The sequence below is a fragment of the Liolophura sinensis genome, chromosome 8 (assembly GCF_032854445.1).
Source record: "Liolophura sinensis isolate JHLJ2023 chromosome 8, CUHK_Ljap_v2, whole genome shotgun sequence".
Classification (NCBI taxonomy): domain Eukaryota; kingdom Metazoa; phylum Mollusca; class Polyplacophora; order Chitonida; family Chitonidae; genus Liolophura; species Liolophura sinensis.
This window is the reverse complement of record NC_088302.1, coordinates 10,310,515-10,333,130: the sequence shown is the minus strand read 5'-3', so window position 1 is coordinate 10,333,130 and position 22,616 is coordinate 10,310,515. Positions and strand designations below refer to the sequence as shown.

General features: G+C 40.9%; 1 long non-coding RNA gene across 1 annotated transcript; it reads left to right on the top strand.

The window, feature by feature from the left end:
* The first annotated feature begins 1,997 nt into the window (after window positions 1–1,997).
* Window positions 1,998–10,756, top strand: LOC135473075 (uncharacterized). Its single transcript, XR_010444578.1, has 3 exons — window positions 1,998–2,095; window positions 5,011–5,091; window positions 5,581–10,756. It is a non-coding gene; the product is annotated as an uncharacterized LOC135473075 (long non-coding RNA).
* The last annotated feature ends 11,860 nt before the right edge of the window (window positions 10,757–22,616 follow it).

The window sequence follows — 22,616 nt, the reverse complement described above, 5'->3', positions numbered from 1 at the left end:
TATATTTATTCAAAACTAAACTACCGGGCAAAAGAAACGTATAACTTTTAAATGCAGTTTTTTTCTATGGAAAAATAAGTTGAATAAGTTTGAACGTTGTGCGAATACGTTTGCACATAAGCACCCTGTGTACACGTCACTTTTTAACGAGATTCATTGAAATTGGTGTAAGACATCATGAAAAATCGGAAAAACAGAGTTTCGGGCCCTGTTGAAAATTCTCGATAATGACCGCCGTATAAATACCGATGTAGCACATGGTAAGGGTGCAATACCATAAAAAACATCGAAGAGATGCCGAGACTCACACAAGCAGAACGTGATAGAGCCACTGGTATGGCCGACATGGGGGCCAGCCAACACCACATTGCCAGAACATTCAATTGCAGTCAAGCCACCATCAGCAGATTGTTGGGTCGTTAACGCCTAACAGGCAGGACACAAGATCGTCCAAGATCGGGCAGGCCAAGTGTTACAACGCCTGGCGAAGACCGGTACATCCGCACAATCCACCTGCGTAACCGGTTTGTGACGGCGACGTCAACGGCGGAAACGGCGGAAAAGCCGATATAACATCTTCAGAAATAATGGTCGAATTCGTGTGTATCGACGCAGGGGACAGCGATTGGCACAAAACTGCATTCAGAATGCCCACCCTTTTTGTGCTGGTGGGGTGCTTGTATGGGGCGGAATTTTTGGACAGGTGAGAACGAGATTGGTCATCATCCAGGGAAATCTGACTGGCCGAAGATACCGAGAAGAAATATTGGAACCTGTTGTGGTGCCATTCGTGCATCAACAGCAAAGGGGTATCCTTTTGAAGCAGGACAATGCACGACCTCATACCGCCAGAGTTGTACTAAATTATCTGGACACCGTTGATGTCAACGTAATGCCTTGGCCAGCACGATCGCCAGACATGAATCCCTTAGAGCATCTGTGGGATCATCTTGATCGACGTCTGAGACAACGCTTCCCTCCCCCACAAAACAGGCAGCAGCTCGAACGGGGTTTATCTGAGGAGTGGGACAGAATTCCTGATGACGTCATCCGGCGGCTGACGACTTCCATGAGGAGACGTATTTTGGCTTTAATTGATGCAATGGGTGCTCACACACGCTACTAACGATCTGTCTTATGGCAGGATAGGACATTAGGTACACCTTTTTAAGGGAGTCCCTTTACTTGCTTTTGTGTAATTTTTCAGATTTACCCCATGCCTTCTTTACTCGGCCTGACAGCAAGTGTAATATCCATATGGCTTTGAATTTTTGAACAGAACTTGGAAAATGGTTTATTGCAATATAATGCTTATCATGTTGATACTGTCTGTCTTTCTTTCTCTTTCTTGTGGTGCTGAACAAGGTTATACGTTTCTTTTGCCCGGTAGTTTATATAAAGAAGCAGTTATAAATGCGTTGTTAGAAAATTGCAGTTTACCATGTTTCGTTTACCGAGAAAATATATTTGCAATAGTGTGATGTTTTATTCGACGAATGGGCCTGTTTGTGTTACAATATATATACTTTCCGGAACATGAACACTGTCCTACAGCTTTAATTAAGGGACCTCGAGTGTTTCTGTATTCTTTTTCATGTGCACACTGTTGTTAACTAATTGTAACAGTTCGCTTTATCCTTTAGCGCGTGTTAATTTATGTATTTAATTATTATTATTATTATTTTTGGTTTCCTGAGTTTACTTAATCTTCTTTTGCAAATGCCATAGGCCTTTAATGGACACAGACCCGCATTACAACTTCCGTTTTTCGGTAGGGTTGTTGCGATTGTAGTTCTGTGTATTTTAGGGTATAAAGTTTTTTTTTGCACCCAGGCGGCCATGTTTGGTGTACAGGTGCATGTTTGGTATTAAATTGCTGGAAACTGTCTAAACTTTGAGGAGGTATGAGCTTTATTGATGAAAGTTTGAAATTCTGGTCGGGAGGACACAAGGTGTGAGGTAGTGATGAGGCTGCGAGTGACGTCCCCTTGGCGTTGCTAGGCACGCCTCCCAGCTGCAGGCATGGAAAGGTCCAGAGTTTGACGGTCAACCTATGTCAAGATTTTTATGGCTTGTTTCTCACAGGCTGGGCCAGGTATGCACCAAAGCTTATTGGCTACGGAATGTTTGGGACTGAGCCACAGCGCTAGACGTTAACATTGTCGCTTATGGAAAATTAATGGGGGTCTGAGGCCTGTACTGACAAAGTCACCAAAATATGTGAAGTGTCACTATGCGCTCAGATTTTGCAGCAGCCTGATAATTTTTGGTGGGTATGTCTGGGATGTGTTTTGCATTGATTGAGCCATTTTATAGCTTCTTGGGGCTATTTATTTTCTGAAAATATCCATTTTGATGAAAAATTAGTAAAATGCTGTTCAGTGTAGGGTGACATGCGTATAGGCATTCTGAAATGAACACAATGCAACGTTCTAATATTCCTACGCTTGAAAATGGAGACATCCGGAGCAGAAAGTGCTGCAAAAATTGAAAAATTCAGTGTTTATAGTGAAAACGGAGCCTGTCGACTGTGGACTGGAGCATTGACAAGGGATGGCTGATATGGCCATGCCTCCTACAAACACTCCATTACACATCTGTGGAAGAAAAAACACCGTAGTAGACTTGTTTATATGGCCGGGCAGGGAGTATTATATTTAGATCCCAAGCTTGATTGCTCACACGTGTGCCACAACACACGTTGGGTAAATGTGGATCACATAAGCTTGGAACCGCATGGTATTAACAATAACAGGCAGCGCTGCTACAGCCATGGCGCTGTCTCGGCCGTGGGCAGTATGCAAGGTGCATGCTGCATTTAAGACTGAGCAGGTTGGTTTCCCCTCATTAAAAATAATAAACAAACAGATGTGTCAGGTTTTGCTCAATTTCTGTATTTAATTATTTATTAATTTCTTTCATAAGCGACAACAGCACTGACAAATTATATACAAAACTGGCGGTTACAAATATCTAGCGTATGTGTGATATGCTGGGGTGTTGCCCAGTTGTCCCTTGGCATAGTCAGTTTTCTCTTCTGGATTTGAAAGCCTGTACTGAATGTGCTCTTGGAGTTTTCTGGCTGTATTGCAGAGTGATCTCCCCTTAACTGTCTGTCGCTTCTTATAAACCTTGTGGTACTGGTTCACCCTTTCAATCTGTTGTACAGTTTTCTCGCTCCTAGGTGAAATACTGGCGCCGACAGCTCGGAGTTTGGCAGCAGTGGACTTGTCCTGGCCATTGTTAAGTCTGTGGACGCCGTCCTTCCCTCCATATTTATGCTGTAGTTTACATTCTTGGGCAAGGAGACACTGAGTGACCTGTTGACAGCTTCGCACTTTTGAGTGCTGGTGTTCATCCGGAGGCTGGCGACGGCTGTCTTGCTCAACTTCATGTGCAGTACTTCGGTCAATAGTTTCCTGTCGTTGTCAACCATGTTGAAAGCGCAGAGTTTACTGGTGGATAGAAACAGGGACCTCTCCCACCAGCTGCTGGGTTCTCCTCCAGAGCAAACCACACTGTTCCTGCGGCACTTGGAACAGTCCCCACTGTAACACCTGACTGTTGCATCCACAACCCTGGGTAGGTAAGTTTTTATTTTCTTCATGTCACCACCGTGCTCAGACATAAGTTGAGAAAATATCAAGCTACACCAGGCGTTAACATCCTGGCTCAACACCTTCGTGCTTTCTTCCTGGCTTCCCTCATTCGGCCCTGTCCCTCGAACATGACATCACTGAACTTGGCCTGGTTACATTTCTTGAACTGGGATCTACCTAAGTGAGTGGGGTCTGCTAACCGTTCGACCTCCCACAGTGGCTCGACCAGTCGGATACCGTCTTCCACTCCCTTGGCTGACCTGGAGTCGCCGTCCGTGGTTACATGCTTGGTTAAACACCTTGTCTCGCCAATCCCTCGCCAGTCTCATTCCCCATATTATACTCGGACCAGGGGGCATGTGGGTTTGTGTTCGCCGTGCACTCCTTGCGTCCTCCAGGGCACTTTACTTGGAAGCCCCCCCACCCCCCAGCCAGGACCCAGTCCAACACAATTTATTCTTCAGTGCAGCAGAGACAATGTATTGCTTGTCTGTTGATGTCTCCACAGCCAGGAAAATGGCCTGTGAAGCATTCTGGCCTGGTTTCTTGGGGCTTGTTATGGTAATGCTGTTGTAGCGAGTATCTGTGGCCAGATCTGTTGTGCTGTCATCCTCTCCTCTTTGCCTTTTGTATGCCTTTACCTCTTCCACCTTATTTGCCATATCCTCTCTGTTCGGCTTTGCGATTGCAGATGCGACATGGTTTGCAGTGCGAAGCATGTTCCTACGGGTGGCAGGAGGCACGTCCATCGCTGCAAATAGGAGTCTGGCTCGAGTGTTTTGCCATTGGTGTGTCTGGAGGCCTACTTGAAGAGCTCGTTCACCGCCGCAGCTTTTTGGCCAGGTCTGTTGTATTCTACCTCTTTGTAGAATTTGTGGCAGCCAGATACATAGTCACAGTCACAGCACTTAAAACTGAACGCCCAGGCTGAACCCCACATTTTCTCTGCAGCTACATGTATCTCTAACCTGGGCAGTGGACAGTGGTCCTCGGTCTCACTATGCTCAAGCATAACTGTGTTCCATATACACACCATTTTCTGTATATCTATGAGTCGCATTCCTTCAGCAGCCCATTGCCGCTCATGTGTATCTCTGTCTGATCCAGCCGTGGAATCTACCTTGCCGTCCTGGCCACCGTAGACTCCTGATTGGGCTGGAAATCTGTCCCCTTCCAAGAACACCCAGGCACATGATTCAGCATGTCTGTAACTGCTGACAGGTTTTTTAAGCACCCCTGGGTCTTTCCAGGTTGAAATCTAGACTGTTTCCTGTTTCCGTCTCCCTTCATGGTGTTTTGGGGTAGATTGTTTGCCTTGTTAACTGTCAGACTGACCAATGTAGGTGTACTTGGTGGCTGCCTGATTGGAAATGTTAAATTCATGTTTTTCCTCTCTATTTATCTCTTGTAGATGCCAATGTGACACCCTTTGATGTGACTGTGCAGAGTAATAACCTGCTGTGTGACAACAGCAATGGTGCAGGGATGCGTGGTAAGCTGGTCAGCCAATCTGCAGTCATGGGGAAGGAGGGGGAAGGGGGAGGGGGTGGTGCCTGGCTGGGTAGTCTTTTAAAGGGTTTCATCATGTAAATCAGTGGGGAACAGGGATACTAGTCTTTTCTTAAGTCCTATCCACTGGAAAAGTGCCTGTGAGCAGGTCACCTTGAGGCATTATTCTTGCTTTGATGTTGGTCACAATTGATTGTTCCGAAATTGTGACAATCCGTTTTGATACCCCCTACCACACTGTCAGTCAAATTTTTCACAAAGTTGCTGAAGTAATTGTCTCATATTTTGACGTTTAATTGTCAGATAAATTGCCTATATTTTGATGTATGCTTTGACACTTTGGGCTTGTAACTTTGGTTTTTAAAGCCGCTCTGAGTAGAAAAATCTTCTTAAAAATGCATATTTTTCGAAATGGTTGCTTTTGAAAAGTCTTAAGTGCTCTGTCAATGTGATTTTTTAACTTTTCTTGCAGATAAACATCTTGTCTTTCCAAAGCAGTTGACCTGATGGAGACATCTTGAGCGGTATATGTGCTGCAATGCTTCAAAGTTTACCCTTTAGAGTTTTTTTACCCTGAAAAAAAGACACATGTCCAAGATGGGGGTAACCCAACTTGAATTCATCCAAATCCAAAGTTTCTGTATGTATCAAGCCCTAATTTTGCCTGTGAGGTTCAGAAGTGTCAGGAATTATGTGGTGCAAAAATTATCGATTTTGATAAAAGTTGGCTGGTGTGATAGGACACAGATCGCCATTACAACTTCCGTTTTTCGGTAGGGTTGTTACGATTGTAGTTTTGTGTATTTTAGGTTTAAAGTCTTTTTTTGCACCCAGGCGGCCATGTTTGGTGTACAGGTGCATGCTTGGTATTAAAATGCTGAAAACTGTCTAAACTTTGAGGAGGTATGAGCTTTATTGATGAAAGTTTGAAATTCTGGTCGAGAGGACACAAGGTGTGAGGTAGTGATGAGGCTGCGAGTGACGTCCCCTTGGCGTTACTAGGCACGCCCCCCAGCTACAGGCATGGAAAGGTCCAGATTTTGACGGTTAACCTATGTCAAGATTTTTATGGCTTGTTTCTCACAGGCTGGGCCAGGTATGCACCAAAGCTTATTGGCTACGGAATGTTTGGGACTGAGCTACAGCGCTAGACGTTAACATTGTCGCTTATGGAAAATTAATGTGGGTCTGAGGCCTACTACCATCTAGGAGGGACACAATCAGTTCTATTCAAGGGGTATAACTCTCAATAAACATGATTTCTTTGCATTCGATAGGGGTTACCCCCCTTCAATCGCATCTGCTCTTTAACTTAACAAACGCCTTGAATTAAGTCGAATTCGATCACTCAAGCTTCACTGAATGGACCCTATTAAAACGTATTCATTTAAAAGTATGCCTGTTTATTCGTTTTGCATTTTCAATATCATAGAATTATTTGGATTCAAACCCAAACGCTTTTTAAGGGTTATGCATACAACATATATACATGCATGGGTCTAAATTTTCGCCTTTAATATCACTGTTAAACCCATTTCTACCCCCAGTCCGGACTGTCGTACTTATTCAAGCCCGAACGCAAATGTATGGATAACCAACATCTGTTTTTACATCTCGGTCGTCGTATTTTTGAAGATTAATTGGATAACTTGATAACTTATTTTATTTGATTTAACAGGCTCACAGCATTTTGTTCTGATTTCTCAAATCTGGAAGACGGCTTCGACCGCCTTAGCGGATATGCATTGAGATACACAAAATTGTTCTTCGTCCATTTGTTCGAAAGTGTATCAGCTAATACTGGTATTGAGTCATTTTTACATTTAAGATTTTAGCCAAATTCCTGTGCAGTTGTCAAAGTATAAAAGCAGAAGATTTAGTTCCTGTTTAATATATTGTGACCCAATCATTTTTGAGCTAAGTATATTAAATGGAAGATTTGACTTAATATTAAATGTGGTATTAATTCTTTTAATTTATAACTGTATCCGATATAATGCAATATATAGCAGTTGTGTGTTTTGTTTATACATGTGTGGGAATTTACCATGAATTGGCAATGGCGCTTACCGAGAGGACTAAACTCGCCCTTTATGTGTATTATCGCCAGTATAATGACTTAAATCCTGCAAATGTGTCGTTAAACTTTAACCATTCAACCGTTTAATTCGTTCATTCACTACATATATTCCGAACAAAACCATTGAACATTCCATTAGGGAATGCCAGGTGTATTATAGTGTTTTTTCCCCTCCGTAATATACGATGTGTTTTCTCAAAGTTCACAGATCCACAGGAGAGTTAATTTGGATGTTAAAAACTCTGAAAACTATTCTCTTTGCGGATGTTTCCTAGGTTGTCTATGAGTATCATTACCTACAGTGCGCCATTGATGTAGGCACGCCGACAACTAATGGGCCAATTTTCATCAAACGCGGGCTGGGAATTTCAAGAGATATTTCTTTGCAGAGATCTCTACAATCAGACATAAATAAGCCTATCACGTCTAAAGATTCCTTATTGGTATGCCAGGATAACGTTTTCTTGAAATGAAAGGATGGTGGAATGTGGTCTGTAGGCGTAATGTAAACATGTCGAAGCACAGTCTTTACCACAATGTCTTCTTAGAGTGGAGATACGGTATGCTTGGTGTGCAGGTGTACTCCAAGCATGTCAAAGCACATTGCTTAGTTGAATGTCTTCCGGTATAATGGGAGCGTGGAATGGTTGGGTCGGTCGGCGTATACGCCAAAACATTTCCAAGTACATTCCGTACTTTACACATAAAACCATTACAATGACTTTATAGAACAATAGTACAACATTGGAACTACTTTGTTCGGGTGATAAACGAAGAGCACGTGTCCACATATACACGCTATGTCTCTTAAATGAAGAACATGTAGACTATTTTTTATACACTACTTCAGACTCGCAATAGTGCACGTGCTCCTTGATAATGATGATGAAGTCAGGTCATTTTCACATTTCAAATATTACACGGTCATGATGATCGAAAGTGCGTGTAACTGGAACGCCATATTAAAGACACGGGAAATAGTATACCGACACCCAACTGAACATTGAAATGATTGATTTATTTAGTTGTTGCTTTAACGCCATAATTATACCAAAAAATTCTCACCAAAACAGCTGTTGGCTCTGTGGTTGGAGGAAACCCGAGTGTACAGAGTAAACCATCGACTTTTGGCGAGGTGCTGGGAACTCTTCCACGTGTGACATACGTCATATCGATGGCAGGCAAGACCACCCTAATGCACAATCGATCGACATACCGGTGTTGCCCCGAGAGCCACTGAAGCTGGAGAAACTACACTATTCCTTATTCCAATGTGACAAATATCCTGCCTAGCAATAGTTACGAAATAGGACTTTATACCAAATACTTTTACCTCCTATACACTTCAAAGAGTCAATCATGAAAATTCCAAAATGTAGCTATCACAGAAATAAATGCGACCACTGAAAGTCTTAAACTGAAAAGATGCGGGTACTATCCAATTTTAGCCACTTGTACAGTGTGTCTTGAATGGTTTTGTATTTGGTATGTCTTGTACCAGCATACACTATCATGCAGCATTTAATAATCTGTAAGTTCTTTCTTCTTTCTTAATAGAATTCACAATAAATCTCCTGAATTATACATTTCCTGAATTACCATATGGAGAGGGTGGTTAAGAGATATAATCTGTGAGAGTGGACGTTTCAGAGAGAAAGCATTTCTGCACCATGGAAACCTCAGCGTAAAGCTGAATATTATGAATAAAATTTGTCCAACAAATGTTGAATATTACAACCAGTTTCTACAAGGAGCACGTGGCTATGTGAATGTGGCTTTGGAAGGGAGAGATTTGTTAAGAAACCCCAAGGGAAGAATTATCTCAGAATAAAAGCACTGATTATGGATCCAAAATAAAGTGCTTCAGCGAATATCAGACCTTATGTAAACTTTTAGGTTGACTGGTTGCAAAAATCGATACGTAGAGTAACCGATAACCCAGTAATCAAGAGCACCGCTGATGTACGGGGGCAAGACAGACAGGGGTGTCGTCCTGAGGAATTGTGTACAGCGATGATTACCCTACTCTGAGTTTTGTTACTGAAGAGAATATTTTTCACCAAGACTGGTATCTAGACTTACAAATCCTTGCCTGCAGAGTTTCACTGTCAAATATATTGCTCTTAAGGAAAATTTAAACATACTTCCCACGCAGGAAAACTGTTCATACAGTTCAATATCAGATTTATTGTCAGTTGTTTCTTGTTTTCTATGAAACTACTTTGGAAGGTAGATAAAGGATCTGCCACTTTTTAAAAAAAAATATACTAGTTTGGCGTAAATAATCAAACCCGATCTCAGTTAACTCTAAGGATTTGTCTAACACATTGGAGGGTAAAAAAGATCGTAATGTCACGGGAAGTAATACTAATAACAGGGACAAACACATGGTTACCAGGGACCTTTTATTCCAAACTCTATTATTTTAACGGTACGTTAAATGCTTACATCCCGCTATCCTTTCAACGGGCTGTTAGTTAACGGACCGTTAAATTCCTGTTGCTGGAAACCAAAAAGTTCCCTCCTTTAACTAACGGCTCTGTTAAAATTTAACTCCAAGTTATCACTAAATAATTTCCCACAATTCGTTGGTATAAATCCCACGATGCTTTGCACCTGGGCAACAACATGGCTGCCATATCAGAAGGTGAACCGATTGCGACCCCCCCACTCCCATCCCCAAATAAAAATAAACAAGAGATGAGGAAAATATTATTCAGTCAGTGGTGAAGACCTATTCAGAAACAGTTAACGCCAAACTCTGCAATGACGTTACTAACAGGCAAAACGCAGCAGTTTGGCAAAAAATCACTGACAGTGTCAATATGAAGGTAACAAATGACAGGCACTCTCTTTCTCCCACAGAGTTGCTTTGACAGTTACCAACGCTGATGCTACCACTGGAGGCTATCTATGTTGATGCTCTAGGCAAATTGCAATGTAAAACCATTTTTTCGCCCTAATAAGAAATCCAAGGAATTTAATGTCAGGAAACCGTCCTAAACTGCATATTAAGGAATAGAATTCAAACGTTTTATTTCTCCTGTAAATACAAGGTATAAACAGAGATGCTCACATTTCCCTTAAGCCCTAGTTATATTAAGGGGAATGGGGCATGCTTATATGATACTGAATGTAAGGTACCCTGAAAGTATCGATTTTATCTATCAATTAGCTGCTCACAAAATTAAAAAAAAAAGCTGAGATAGTAGGCAAATTACAGAGTATCGTTGTTAAAATATATGGTTTCTTCTTTAAACAGATGTGTCGAAGGATGAAGTCATTCTTGGTTCGTAGGATATCACAAGGGTAACGAGATGTAATTTGAATTCCATATGCCATCACAAAGTTTTTTGAAAATATTTTGTCATAATAACTTGAGCTCATGGCAATGCAGAGGAATGTGATTTATGACGTTGTTTGAAAATGATTCTTATTTTCTGAGAACAGGTGATTTGTAGTGTCAACACTGAAATTACCCCTTTAGTCCTTCAGGCTACAATTAGATAATCTATATATTGCCTATTAGGTTGGTTGACAAATAATTCTGTAATTAGTAAATCTGAAAGAAGCCATCTGACGAGGTGTTGTGGTATAGGTGTTCGCATGACGGGTTGGGTTGGGTTGAGGGGGTGGTGTTGAGAAGTGGGGAAGAAACTTCTGTGTTCTTATCTGGCTCTATGGGCTCACGGCTATCAATATTGTATTCAGGCCTAACCCGTACTTGAGAAATGTAATTATTGCAGATACATTGTGCTACTTGTCACCACCAGCTGCAGCGAGAGAAATAATTATCAGTTGTCAAGTTTTCGGGTTTTTTTTTCATTATTTCGTATACCAAAGACAGAACACTCTTTACAAAGTGCACATAGACTGGGTTAGAGCTTGATGTTTGTGAGAAGGGTGTAAAGTTGCCGACCAGCTAATGAAATTAATATCACTGACATTCTTGGTCGCCTTGTAGCAACGGAAATGTTTAAATTCATGTATGTTTGGACTGTTATAAATATATATGTGGATGTGTGCCCGGGGAATTGCGTCTTACTAAACAAGATATGACGAGTCAATAGGTGTGTGTACATATGCTGCGTCGTCTAGTAGCTCCCATTACACACCGAACGAACCAGTCCTGTTTCCTTGCTCTAAACTCTCAGTGCTGAGTGCCAAGGAGGTACCATTTTTAAAGTCGTTTGCCATGACCAGGGTTTGGTCGCAGATCTCGACTTCGAGGCAGACGCTTAAACCATTAGGCCACCGAAGCGGTCTTGTGATCGCAGAATATATTGCAGGTAAGATACTGCAGTGTAAAGCGAAAGCAACTTAGACAGCGAGATATTACTGTTGTCTTCCATGTAACAAGATATGTAATGAAGTTTTTAAAAGTTATAAAACAAAAACTCGATCAGGAAGTAATACAGAAACCTCGAAGTGCAACTATGCTCTAGGCACCAGGATGTGTTTTTTTCTAAGTTAATACCATTTTAGTTGTATGGGTAATAGGGAAACCTTCCAGCGACCTTCTGGTAAAAACCAGTTAGGTCGAATAGATTACCCTTTATCCGTTTGATCCAGTTTTTCAATAACACCGAGACATCTGATAATAGAATATACGGAAGAAGCTTAGTCTTGATTTAAGCACTGAAATATTATGAAACTGACTGACATGTTCAAATCAGAATTTTCAAATGGAGCCAAAAAAGATTTGCCTAGATGTATTGCAAAACACGCGTGCTCTTAATTCATTCACATTTATATAATCTTATTTTCGAGAGTGATTGAGGTGCTTGGGGTTTACCGTCGTACTTAGCAATTTTGCAGTCACGTGACGACGAAGGCGGTCCTTAAAGTGTATGTAATGTGCTCCTGTTGCAGGGCGGATTTCCACCGCTCCTTATCTAGTGCTGCTTGAATGAGACAACTTACCAATGGCAAGTAGCCGCCCCGCCTGAGCCACTATACTGATACGGGTCAACCAGTCGTTTCGCTACCCGTTTAACGCTGAAACGCCAAGCGTGTGACCTTCCTCTTTTGGGGTCTTAGTGTGACCTTAGTTTCGAGAGATATGATCACCAACCGAAATATGCCTTAATGAGGTATGGGTGGATTGTCCTCTCACAAAATATGGCACTGCTGTACTTCCACGTCAGAGGTGTTTTGCTGCATAATGTGTAGATCTGAGATCTGTTTTATTCTTCCCAGCTGATCTGGAACCATTCTCGGAGCTTTGCGACGTGAAATGTACAGCGTACATGGGTTTCATGTATGGCGTTAATGGTATGCATACTCAGTGTGACTTCACGCGGTTCAAGATGCAACGAAACGTTCAACGTCACTGAAATGATGTAGCACATGTACGCCTACCTCAGAGTTCTGTCAATATGCCATTAATAGTATGGTGTCTGAGATAGTGAGAAACACGGCTTTGATTGAGAAGATTGGATGTTTCACGTATATGATGACGTGATTTGCTCCAAATCGTGATCCTAAAGAATACTGTTTAAAGCTGTACACATAGTTTAACTATAAAAAAGTAAGACTGTCCCTGGGTAATGGCTTAGAAATGCTAGACCACAACTCGTACAATTTAGTTGATTTTTTGTTGATCAGATTTTTAGTAGCTATTCTTCGCGTTTTCAGTTTTGTATCCTTGAGGGGAACTGATGTTTGACCTATGACATGGCGTGATTTCTTCATACTGTGATATTACAGAATACTGTTAAAAGATGCACACAATGTTTAAGTATAAAAAATAAGACAGGCTAATGTTTTAGGAATGCTAGACTATAACTTTTTATTGATCAGGTTTCTGATAGCTATTCGTCACGTTTTCAGATTTCTACCTTTGATGATAGGGTGATTATTTTCTTCGAGAGGCGAAACAAATAATCCCTCCGCGGAGTTGGTGAGTGCCAGTGAACAGTTCACCAGTTGTTATTCTCTTGTCATTTCCACACAACTTCATTAACATCCTTGTGCACTTTTAACAATGGTACACCTGCAATTATACACGCAAGGTATCAAAGACAGGCCTAACGGGCTGAACACGATACACCTAGAAGGGTCACTTTCTAGCCAAAATGCCCTACGGAGACGGATTACACTGTGTAACAAAGTTATGCGGGCAAATGGTTAATCGAAATAATCCCTGGGGCGAGGATTATTAAAGTGTTGTTAAACAAGATCCACGGGGTGAGTAATGGACACAGAAGAATGGGAAAACCAAAGTGGAGACTGTCCATCGTGTTTGATGTGACAAGGCCGGTGTTTGTACACATTCATGAGCTTACGAGCAGTTAAAGAAAATGATGTGTACATTCCGAATAAAATGTGTAGATTTACGTGTTGTATGTTGAAAACGAAAGTATCAAATACTAACTACATCTGACTTATAGGAATGGTAAACATCATCAAACAACAAGGTATTCTTGAATATCACAGAAATAATAGTTTGGTTAAAATAAACTCACATTTTGATAAATACATCGCTGTATTGCAAGAAATGCACAGCTTTATTGCAAGAAATTGTCAGTTTATTGTCACATTGACTCAGGTTATATAAACCGAGGTATAATGCAGCTTTATTGTACAGTACATAGTGCCATTTCTGAGCGTGGTGTTTGGCAGCTTACGCATTGCAGAGGAGTTCCTTTAAACATTGCTGTCGCTGTGCGGTGTTATATATCAGGAGAGTTAGGCCAGAAATTAGGCTTGAAATACCGACGTCATAAATAATTAGGACGGAAAAACTGGAGAAGATATAATCTCCCTAACTTGATGTCAGAGTAGTGTTTAACAGCTGATTGACATCACGACTTCTGTCTGACGACAGCAAGAAGTTTCTTTGCTCAGCTGGAAGTCGCAGGGACATTTATCATTTGGTTCTCTTGTTATTCTTTCTAGCGAGTGAACACTAATGCAAGATTGACAGAGAGCTACTGCGAAAAGGGAAGGCCTGGAATGATATATGTGGCCAACGTCACGGAGTTTTAGCTCCCGTAACGTTCCTGACGACCGTACAAAATATTAGACACGAAAGAGAAAACCGAAGAAGCGTTCCACTAAATAACAGATCATCTCTATTAATCTTTCACGTCTGTCTACGAGATATCTTAGGGATAGCGACCTGTCGGGAGAATCGAATGACAAGTAAACTTCGGTTTCTGTGGCAGCTCAAGTGATAAAATAAGTGAAGCAGACGATTTATTCTGCACACTTGTTACATTCTGTCATACTTAACTTTCTCACATACATGTAGTCTAACTGTTCTTTCTTACGACCAGGCCATTTCTTGTATAATAGTATTTCATTTCTTATGTGCGTGTATACCAAATCTCAACTACAAGGCAAGCTTTTCACAGGAACCTTCGTTTATTTACCTTTCAAGTATGTCTGGTTGGAATGTACGCGAGGTTTAGTGTCATGTTTGGTTTATTTATTTATTTATGTCTTTGATATTTGTTTTATGCCGTACTCACATGGGTCTTCGAAACCCATGACCATCCAAAGGTTGCTTGACAGATCTTCCACGAACGGCCGGAGAGAAAACTAGCATGAGTTGGCCTTGAACTCAAAGCGACCGAATTGAGAGAGGCTCGTGGGTGCACCTCACTGGCGTGCTTTCCTCCTGGGTGATGGAGGCCCCGTCATGTTTGGTGTCTTGCATGCTACAGCATGACGGTTTAATAAAGAACCGTTATATACAGTAACTATGTGGTAGATTTGCTCTTTGTGGAAACGCTCGTCATATGACTAAAACAACATGAACAGCAACTTTAAATAAATCGAAGCTTAATGAATCTTATCCGATCACTTCTTACATTAATGCTTGTAGATTCGGTTCTGTTTAGGACAGTTTCATTCGGTACACTGGGTATAGTATTACAGTTTTTCTACACAGATATGTCACACTTACTCAACAACTAACATCATACTTGTAGGCCTATTTTACTCGTGCATCTCCTGCACTTGACAAAACGGCGTTTGACTATTCCCAGTCTCACACATTGAAGCCGAATGCTGAGGCATCCTCGCTAACAATAAGCTACGTCATAACATAACGTAACATAGATACAGTCGTCATATGACGTAAAGTAACGTCACAGATAAAAGCGGACGAGATGTTACTCTGAATGACAAGATAATTGTGACGTCACTATCGTGGACAACATTTTGTATTGGTAAACTGTTTCAAAGGATGGAGAATCGTAGGTTGTCAGGAAATAGACAAACGAGTAGGAAAGACGAAATGACTGATCAGCCGTCAGACACGTTATTTACAGGGAATGGCGGTGTCTCATCTGGCTGTCTGAGGCTCGGATCTGAGTCGGCTGATGGTATCTCTCAGGTTTGTTTTAAGACAGCTTTAGGAAGGACCTAGTGATGTCTACAGATGTAATGTAAAATATTAAACCTGTTTAGAGGTCTTGTTGTCATACTGATTAACTTAACCTGTCAAAAAATTCCGAACGATGAAATTTGGTTTATACATATAAACATAGGTTAACGTTATTTATATTTCTACATTGAAAATAACTTTAATCAACAGAAATGTTTTCTATATCATTGATTCTCGTTCTGATCAGGCCGGTGTTTAACATATTATAGCATACATTTAGACAGAAAAGTGTATTTGCTTTTGCATTTAAATTGCACTCAGGAGAAGTTTGGGATAACAAGCGCCAGCGTGGGACATTCTGATAAGTCTCCTTTGCTTAAACATCCAAACTCAGACCAAAGGAAGAAAAATACCTCTGCACTCGGACATTTCTCGCCTCAGCTTTGGCTCGTTTGTTATACGATCTCCGATTGACAAATGAAGGGATAGATTTTGGCACCGGTCTTTACATTTCCCGTCACCCAGGTTTAACTGACGACCGTTGTCAAGGTGGTTTATATCGAAAAGACGACACATTGTTGGATAACGGAAGAGAGAAACAACTTCCTTCAGCAAATAAAGGACCAAATGAGGGTAGCGTTTCGGGTTGGGATGGAACAAGTTATGAGGTCAAACTGCAGTCTGATATACAAGAGGATGGTTCGAGCCTGGAGGATACCTCACCAGACAGCCTGTCCGGAATTCCGGCCAAAATTCCGGACAAGCAAAGAAGAAAGAGAGAGACGTTCCTGAAGCATAACAGAATCGGTCGGCTTTTGGCCACGGAAGCTTTCATAGACAATCAGATGACTGACCACATACCCAAAGGAATCTTTTCTGATATTTGTGAATCTGAGCGATATAATATGTTCAGTAACTGTCGTTGTCATAATTTGTGCCATCAATTATATTCCGATTCTGAAGTTAAGGATGTTTTCAAGAAATGTAAATGTGGTGTGGACAGCTCTAGTGAAGCCAGTAAAAATCTATGTTGTAGAAGCCCATTGATTACAGCATCTGGAGTTTATAAGCAAAACTGGCATAGGACGGATAAGAAGATTATGAAAAGTGGCAATTCCCCTCGAGATAAATTCACATGTAACGGTTCCCTTCTGTGCAATCGATGTGTTACAGGAAAACAAGAAGCTTGTGGAAATAGCATTCCTAATACAATAACACATGTAGAAAAGTGTTTTAATGGACGCTTCTCGTCTGTAATGGTAGATAATACACAGAAAGTGGACGTTGACCTACAACGGCACGGACCGATCTGTAACCATCTACTAACAAACGATTCTAGGGCAAGATGTTTATTGAAACGCAAAGCGCCCCCTATCTTCTCTGTATTTTCATACGAAGTGACACCACCTAAGCGAAGAAGACTGTCATGACTGGTAAAAATAACATTATTCATTAAATGTAGAAAAGATCCTGATTCTGTATTACGAGATATTTTTCATTTTATAATTTTCTGCTCAGTTTATCCCAATTGTAATTTGCTCATGCGATTAATGAGGTAAAGATACATGCACTTTGAAGGTTTTACATAACGCTGTCCACTGTCATTTACAGGCAAGTAATCTCACTATTTTTCTCTTTTCTTGTTTTGACATATTTAATTTATTTATTGTTCGGGTCTTGGCCATGAGTGGTAATGATGATTGTCTTTGAATGCTTACGACTCGTGTTGTGCGGGTCCAAAACCCGACATTGGACTGATAGTTCAAAGCAGCATGGCAAGTGGCTGTAATGACACTATGCGGTGTATATAGAATAAATTTATTTCACAGTAGACGTAGAAGAAACTCCAGCTTAAAAAACAACTTTCTGCGAATCGGCGATCATTTTGAGGCAAAATAGGCAAGACAGAAATTAGTGTCCAAACAACAACAAGATTAACTGTATTGGCTCTTTCGCCACTTTTGACCACTATAACCGGTATTGCCTGACAGCACAGTGATTTTCCATTGCCTGTTTCGATAAAAGCAGATCACCCTTCATGGCACTCCTTATTGCTGTTGCTTAATGTTGTATCAAGGAATGAACCGCATCCGAACGTATATGCATTTGATTCGAGACAAAGAAATAAACACTTATAACGGACGATCACTGATTCGCTGAAAATGTCCTGGTGGAAGTACGCAGGCAATAAAGCCACTGATTATCGAAAGAGCAGGTTTCTAAACACTGTCATATGTACAGTAAAGCAAGGGTGATTACGAAGCCTCTGGGGTAGTATCACCCTTGCAGGAAGGAAGATGCATTTTCAAGAGTGTAGTACTAGACCAGTGACCTGTAATAAATTGCAATCAATATAACGACATTACTTTACCCCACTGTGATTAAACCATGGTGCTGCAGGGAGAGGGGAGGAGGTGTATTTATTTATTTATTTGATTGGTGATTTAGGCCGTGCTGGAGAATATTTCACCAATACGACGGCTCCTGTTTATTGCACCGCGCTGGGACGCTATGAATCTCGGCCATGGAGACTCCGTGAGGGAAGGGAGGGGTGTAATTTGAAACTATTTAGGCCTTTACAAGAACAGTTGGAATAAAACCGTAACTTCAATAAACTGACGGGAGAACGTTTTTCACCGGTTAGGTGTGACCATTTGCCAAGTGTCACAATAGCAACGCTGTTCTAGATTTACTTTCTGAGCTGTAAGTGTTTTATTACATTATTTTGCATGGTGACAAAACTGATTGGGTTTTACTTATTACGTATATCAAGAGAAAGTAAAATAAAATACCTTTGGATGAACACGTATTATTTTGGGTATTGGAAACAAATCCACAAGTCAATTAACCAACTAACGGTCAGTCATCCAGGCCTTGGGCCATTTAGTCAACCAACTGTATAAAGGTATAAAAGTCTTGGTGCATCTGCCCTCGAGTGTTAAAGCTTGTCCTCGTCAGCAGCTTACATAGGCAATTCAGTTATGGTGTACTTATTACATTAATGAAATCTTCTAACCTTAATCCCTGTAATCTTGTTACTTATCACCACAGTAGAAGGTTTGGGTAGGTCTCCCACGGTTATGGAAAACTTACAATGTCTAATGAAGCATAAGCAGCTAATATTAAAGTAAACTCCTTAGCACATTTTCAAAATTGCGATTTGCCGTTGGCGTTGTATAACCGTGTTATAACACTTTTAATTATACCCACTATGCGCTATACTTCCGGTCACTGAACCTAATATGATGAAATCTTGTTTCTTAGCATTTGCTTGCAGAGAGCATGGGCATGGTTAAAGTCGATCCACCCGATATCATTATGTTCTGCTTTCTGGGTTAGAAATCATAATTTGTGTCGTCAATGCTGGTGTAATTTATCAGTTACGTAGCCTTTAACGTTTTATTGTATTTTAGCTGTCCCAGTACCCCGAAGGAAACCAGCCAAACAAATACACATATACAAAAATCATTTTTTAATGGATATCGTACCTGTAGCGTTATCGGTATGTAATCACGTCTAGTTCGATTCTTTTCTTAACCCGTCGTGCGAAATTAGGCATTGATGAGAACGATTGATGAAAATTTTTTGCGGATAATCCATGATAGGCGCACCACACCAGAAATAAATAACACCAAGACGATTTGAACACCTCAGTATACCTGTAGCTTTAGCTCGAAAAGTGTTCATAAAAAATGTTTTGATTACGGACGAAACGTTACATTTATCGTTCTGAAGACCGACTTTTTCATGAGGAAAGATTCCTAATTAATGGTGTAAAAATATTCAGTCCCTACTGTGCTTTACTTACAAAAAGTTACTTGGCGGTTTCCTACAGAAGACATATAAACCATATATCTTGAAGATTTGTACAAATAATCAAACTGCTTCTGTGGCCTCGGAGATAAAGCGTCCGCTTCGAAGTCGAGAGACCCAGTAATCCGAGATATCATACCAGATATTAAAATAGTACTTGTTGCTGTCTCGCTTGGCATTCAGCACTGATATGTTAGAGCAAGGAAACAGGACTGGTTGTCCTTGCGTCAGCGTAATTTGACCGGATGGAGCATCATGTCTGATGTATTGGGCTTGATACTTCAGTGGCGGCGGCACTCTGGCGGCATGTACTCACCCTGCCACAAGAAGACACAGTATTTCCACACACCAACTGACTACTCGTCGTAAAATCACTGAAAACTTGATAAGTACTATGTAAAACTCTGTGCGTGCATACACGCATACACACTACTGTTGATTTGGCTTACAGTGATGTTACAGCCTAAAAAATTCAGGGGAGGTTACTTCTCCAGGAAACGAAAACATCTAACCTATCTCCCTTGATTGTAAAGGCGTGGAGAAAAAAGTGTCTGACGGGATCAATTGAGCTTGCTTTTGGCGCTTTGCTTTAAATCTAGATAATATTACCTCTCGGTGCTTCCACAGTCTAAATCCAGGAAGGTGTGCCAACTTCACGAAAAAAACAGGTCTGGTTAGCAACAAGCGGCTATTAAATCTAACATTAGTGATAGCGCTGTCTTAAAGGGTAAAGCGGATGGATTTGAGGGCACTATGGCGCTGGCGGAATTAAGGCAATCGACCGGGAGTGATAGCTCACCAAACTGAGGTTTTGCATTTTTTCATGTCTAGCATCTCCATGTTTTCATATCTGCATATCAACAAGTTCAGAAGTGAACTTAATGATGTAAGAGGTAACATTGCGCTTGTGGTGAAACAGGCCCAAATTTATTAGAAAAGTTCTTTTTCTGCAAACCTTTGTTGTACCCAGTTGTCTCTCACTCCATATAATTCTAACGACCTCAAGATTAAGACACCAGATGGCCCCTGTCACATACCAGCATAGTTTACTGCGACACTTAAGGAGTATATCAGTGTTTTATCGCTAACTGCAGTCATTACATAATTACACTGAAGTTATTTATTTGATTTAGTGGATTTTTACGACTTACTCGCACAACGCCGTGTAAAATTACATAATGACACATGGTGTCTGCAAGGTTCTATTTCCAAGGTTCTCTATCGCCACAGACAATTAGCATTTTACTAACGAAGTCACTTTCTCGACTTCCGAGAGTGATTCAGTCTGGATGTTTGTTAGGCATACCTGGCAATGGGCGATACTTTTTCTCCCACCCATAAATTTAAAGTATAATCTTGAATATGACTTCCATCCATTAGGGTAATAAAAAATACCCTAATATAGCGTGCACATGATAAATAGTGTACATGTCAAATTGTCTGGTCGCTTTGTCACATATTTTAGGATTGTTTGTTGAGCACTCTGTTTCTGTGTCTTTACATCTGTCTCTTATTTGCCCTAATGTGTTATTCCAATGTATCCATGTATGTACTGAATTTATTTATTAATTGGACTGGTGTTTTACGCCGTACTCAGAAAATGTTTCACTTGTGCGATGGTGGTCAGCAATATGGTGTGAGGAAACCCGGCACAGCCCGGTGGAATCCCACGACCATTTGCAGGTTGCTGGAGACCTTTCCACATAAGATCGGAGAGGAAGCCGATATACTGGCGGGAACCATATACTGAAGAGTTTTTTTTCTGACGACATGAAGGTTACTCTTTGTGGGATTAAGTGCAAATTACTGGCGAACACACCACATTGCTGGAAAACAGTTGGTCTTCAATCCACAATAGACTGCGCTATTGGCCATAAAGGCGTCTGCGATCGTTTCTTCCAACCAAGGCCTCACTGACGGTGAAATTTAGTTGCATGTTGTACATAGATACGAACATGTAGAGTAGTTACGACAGTAAGTTTGACACGGTTTTTCTTTAGGTGCAGAGCGTGATAAAATAACAAGTTCAGTATTTTACTTGATTTAATCTGAAGGCAAAGATCACGCTTCAGACGGTACCTCCTTGTAACGTATTTATTAGAGGCAAGAGAAACCCGAAAAGTTCCCTTTCCCAAGGTTTGCCCAAAAGATTTGAACCGTGAGACTCCCAACTTTGTATGGGACAACAGTTGGATATAAATCGTTCCAACTAAATGCCAACTCTCTTTTAAATCCAAGAAGGCTGCCGAGCAGAATGTATGTATCCACATCGACGGCAATTTGGTGTTAGACGTGGAAAGCATATATACTGCTGCAGTTAATTGGCCCTAATCAATACTTGCGTATAAATCTTATGTATCCTTTCTCGACGTCTTTGCGTAAATATCCACAGATGTTCAACCTTCTGATTAACCAGGACAACATTTACCTGGAACAGTGATTACTGTACAAACTCCTTAAAAGTTCCATGGAACGTGATATGAAAAAAATATCTCTCGGCTAGCTGTTGAAGAAATCTATCTCTCCTGATCTAACATGCCTTTATACAGGTGGATCGAGATGATAAATCTTTTGCGTTTTAAAAATGCTTAATGAAGAAGCCATGAAGATTCTTAAAATGGCAACTAAACCTTTAGCACGCATAGGGCTTACAGCGTATACTAAGAGAGAAACTTTTGCCATCGCCATTTTGCAAACTGTGAAGTGTCACTGCAATAATGGAATAATGGACGTGTTGATTGACTGGTTTATTGATCGAGTGGTGTTTCTACGAAGGGTTCTGAGTTTTGGAATCGTGGGGTAATTTCTTGTCCTTTTCTGGGTGCCTACCATTTTAATGGAGTATGTGTTCATGTATCATGCTATATGGTGGTGTCAACCATGTTGTGGTCTCAATTTATGGTAGGAATGCTTCTTGTCCCCATATCTGGCAATGATTCTGTTTCATTAGCGAAGAGCTTTTCTGATTAAATGATACTTAAAAGCTCTTGCCACTAAAGAGCACAAAACAGTACACCACGTTACCATGCTATTTTAAGCTGGTTAGGTGTCCACCTCGGAGATGATAAACTAGATTGCAAGAGTCTTCGAAAATCCGGATAAACAGCCAGGAATTGTGAGCTGGAGACGAAAACTGATTCCAAATATCAGCAACGATGGGAAAATTGGCGAGAACCCAATCACCTTATACACCTTTCTGAAGGACACATCTCTGAGTGATGACAGGACTTACGTATGACCGCGGTGGCTTTTTACCTTGAATTTTTGTTTCCTTCACTGC